The 4,042-nt window shown below is 30.7% G+C and overlaps 1 protein-coding gene across 3 annotated transcripts in view; it reads right to left on the bottom strand.

Moving 5' to 3' along the window:
* Window positions 1-2,122: 2,122 nt before the first annotated feature.
* Window positions 2,123-4,042, bottom strand: part of WNT5A (Wnt family member 5A) — a 42,569-nt gene continuing 40,649 nt past the window's right edge. For all 3 annotated transcript variants that reach the window (XM_053720737.1, XM_053720738.1, XM_053720739.1), the window contains exon 5: window positions 2,123-4,042. This exon is cut by the window's right edge and continues 507 nt beyond it. The gene's annotated coding sequence lies outside the window, so the exon portion shown is untranslated.

The following is a 4,042-nucleotide window of genomic DNA, read 5'->3' as shown; positions in this document are numbered from 1 at the left end:
CCTGAAAAAGATATTGTTACTGCTATATCCTATCATATATACATCCTTTAACAAATTGGATTTATGGATATCATTACCAAGCAACTCCTGAATAGTTCTAGGGATCCATCAGGATCCAATGGACATTCAGTTTGAGGTCCACTGGTATTATTATACCACAGGGAGATATCAAGGACTAGGGACACCCAACATCCTATATTTTGGTGCTTTGAGTATAGCATTTTTACCACAAATAAGTTATCATATTGAAAACATCACGTATGTGAATCATTCACTAAAATAAAATAATTACTAGAAGTGCCATTATTAGGCCGTTTGATACAGTTATAATAGAAGCAGAATTAATTAAGATTCAAGTTTGTTAATATCCTTCTGAAGATATGGCCTCCAGAACTGCACACAATACTCAAGATGAGGCCTAACTAATGATCTATTAAGTACATTAAAGGGTTTAGTAAAACTGAGGCTGTGGGTATTTTACATAAAATGGAAAATTCAAGAACAAGGGGTCATGAGCTCAAGCTAAAGGGTAGTAGATTCAGGAGTAATTTGAGGAAGCACTTCTTTACAGAAAGAGTGATTGATTTATGGAATAAACTTCCTCAAGAGGTAGTAGCAACAAACACTGTGGGGGACTTTAAAAATGCATGGGACAAGCATAGGGCTATCCTACGAACTAGATAAGTTTATACTGTTAGGTAAGGTGGGGCAGACTTGCTGGGCCTATGGCTCTTATCTGCCGTCAATATCTATGTTTCTATGTTTCTATGTTTCTAATCAAGTATTACCATATATAACTTTGTTTATATGGCGTAAATCTTAAGATTAAGTTCTTTTTCAGTATCCAGCAATAGGCATTTGACACTGAGTACATGCAATAGTACATGGGTACCCATGGGACGTGCAAGCAATTATTGCACGTCTCATGAGCACATATGTGAGTTATAGGCCACTCAAATGAGATTGGCTATTAGATAACTAGCTTAAGCAGGATTAATACCAAAAACTACAAAATACAAACGTTTAGTGCTTTATAGCTCTGAACTTAATCTATACTCGCACCAATCTAATTACAAATGTATCATTACATGGGTCTCCCCAAAGCTGTAGTTATTTGACATGCTGTGTGCTGCTCAACAACACCATTGTTGTTGTTTTTTCCTCTCTGTAGTTTTTAATTAATTCATTAACTAATTAATTAATCTATTACTTTTTTTCTCCTTTGGAGGAGACATTATTAAGTTTCTAACTACTCTTAAGGAGATATTACCAAGATTGGATATGAATGCAGCACATAACACATCTAATAGCTTGCTTCCAAGTTAATCACACATTTCCCTATACCTCCCCCATTCAAAAGTACACACCTGTTACATGATTAGGGCTACATCACATCCAATAATAAGTTAGGTTAGCCTATTTAAAGCTGCATGTCAGTAGTGGGCATTATGCAGTCTATGAATAAGGCTCTATAGGAGCTGAAACGCGTAAGACATAGCCCACTATCTGTGCACCTAACAGCCCTTATCCATCTGGCCATGTTACCTCCTATGCCTGCAAGTTACTATTTTACAAGCTAACTCTTCATAGTTACCTGCAGAGCCGCTGTGTGCAAGCTTTTACATGTTATTTTCTTCAATAAAGGAACCTGTTTTGAGAAATCTGTCCGGACACCTGTGTGTTTTTCTGTATATATATATATATATATATATATATATATATATATATATATATATATATATATATATATATATATATATATATATATATATATATATATATATATAAAAAGGATGATCAGGTGTATGCACTCCCATCATCAAACAAAATCCGTTAGGGTGCTATAATGTGATGCAAGTTTATAGAAATAAGCACTCACTGGTCTTCTGCCATCCGTGACAAAATTAGAATAATAATAAAGAATTTTGTCACGGAAGGCAGAAGACCAGTGAGTGCTTATTTCTATAAACTTTATATATATATATATTCCCACCCCTGTATGTATGTGTATATATATATATATATATATATATATATATATATATATATATATATATATATATATATATATATTTACTTAGAATTCTTTTTTTACTGATACCTATCAAATGAATCCACTGCATAATAATAACCATTTTTTTTATTTTATATACTATCTTTCATGGAAGCATATGCCATGTACCTCTTTAGGAAAAAAATTTTTAGTCAGTGAAATATACAAATCAAATAGGGCATCAACATATGTACATTAAATGTACAAGATACAAAGAAAAGAACATAGATTTACATTTCTTGATGACAAGTAAAATATTTTACATTAAATAATTAAAATGTATAGTCTGAATAGGTAAAGTTATTTTGGGGGGGAAAAATGCTATAAAAAAATAGTAAAAATGCTGTCAAAACAAAATAAAAAGGCATATTCGTTTTCAATATAAAACTAAACAGGAAACATTATTTTCATTCAATTAGTGCTTATTTTCCTAATGTTACTATGCATTGTGTAACTTTCTACAACCTTTATGCAAGAAAAATAAATTAAGAATTACCATAAAGCACTATAATGAAACCGAGAAGGGGACAATTTCTAAAGAAATATTTTGTGAAATTAAACGGTACATTAACTAATCACTGAATGTCATGCTTTCAATTTGATGTGATTTATGAGGGGAAATGGGTGATTTATTCTGGTATTTAGTAATGAATAAAAATGTCATTGTATGCAACTTTTATACATTGAATTAAAGTACAAAGGTGGATTTTAACTTGGATATTTGGTTTCTTCTAAACTTTCATTATTTTAATAATTTTAATGCCCTCCTGGAAAGTTTAAGGAGACAGGAATACTATTACATAATGGGTACAAGTGCATTGCATTTTAGTGAGAAAAAAAAAAGACACAATACCTCTTTCTCCTATACCCAGGTGCCCCATAAACTTATCTATATGTGCTTTAAGTATTATAACCAACCCCTTCAAAAACTGACACCAAATTCTAAAAATGTATCCATAAAAATGTCCAAGGATTTTTCAAAATAAAAATCCAAAAATGTCAATATGCATAAAAAAAAGAAAGTCCCCTAAGTAAATGTGTAAATAAATACGTACATTTAATTACTGGCAGTATTTAAGAATATATATACACGTTTGCTCACAAAAGCTTTGAAATAGACAACAGCAGACCACAATTTCCCATAAGTGTAACCACGCTGTTTAGTGTAAAATAGTATGAAAAGCATGACAACGGTATATAAATGTTTAAATGACAATGGCTTTTACTCTGTAACATAACTGAAAACTGGAATATTTTTACTTTAAATTTTGGATAAGTAAAATAAAAAAATAAATGTTTGGATATAAATAGCGATTTAATTGCAAAGTACCTGGGATTTTTGTCTCCAAATGTTTATAAAGCTATTCAATAAAAATAGTGACTATTTTTCTATTCTTGTCATGTCATATATATATAGGAAGTGTTCTAGCATTCTGGAATAAATTGACTTGTAATTTTTTTTTTTCCATTACTGTAAATAAGCCTCAAAGTACCAGGTGTAGTATATATTACAGGTATTAAAAAAAAACAGATTATATATAAAATGTATTGCAACATACACATTACCTCTCCAGCTTTGCTAGAGGTCTTTACTCTTTGAATAGTAGTATTTAGTAAAACAATATAATGTTACTGGGAAATATCAGAAAGCTATGTATTAACACATTATGGCAACATTCTTCTATGAAAGAAACCAAAATACTGGATTGATTACTCAGCTTGAAGAATCAAGGTCTATGTTTTGTTCATTTGATATACTTGAATTCTCAGATCTCCATATAAAAACTTGTTTTTTTTACCTTTTGTACATATCATAAATCCTGTGCACTTAAGTCTTAGTCCCTCTAATTATATACCTTTAAAGTCTTTATTTCTCTAAATAAATATTTTCAGTTCATTTTTTTTTTGTTCTTTTATCCAAAGCAGTTGTGTGATATAAGGAGAATGGATCCGGTTGCCTTCTGTCTGCAACTTCTAAGTGATCTTTAT

The sequence above is a fragment of the Bombina bombina genome, chromosome 7 (genome assembly GCF_027579735.1).
Source record: "Bombina bombina isolate aBomBom1 chromosome 7, aBomBom1.pri, whole genome shotgun sequence".
Classification (NCBI taxonomy): domain Eukaryota; kingdom Metazoa; phylum Chordata; class Amphibia; order Anura; family Bombinatoridae; genus Bombina; species Bombina bombina.
Note: the sequence above shows the minus strand (reverse complement) of the source record. Positions and strands in the feature narration are given on the sequence as shown.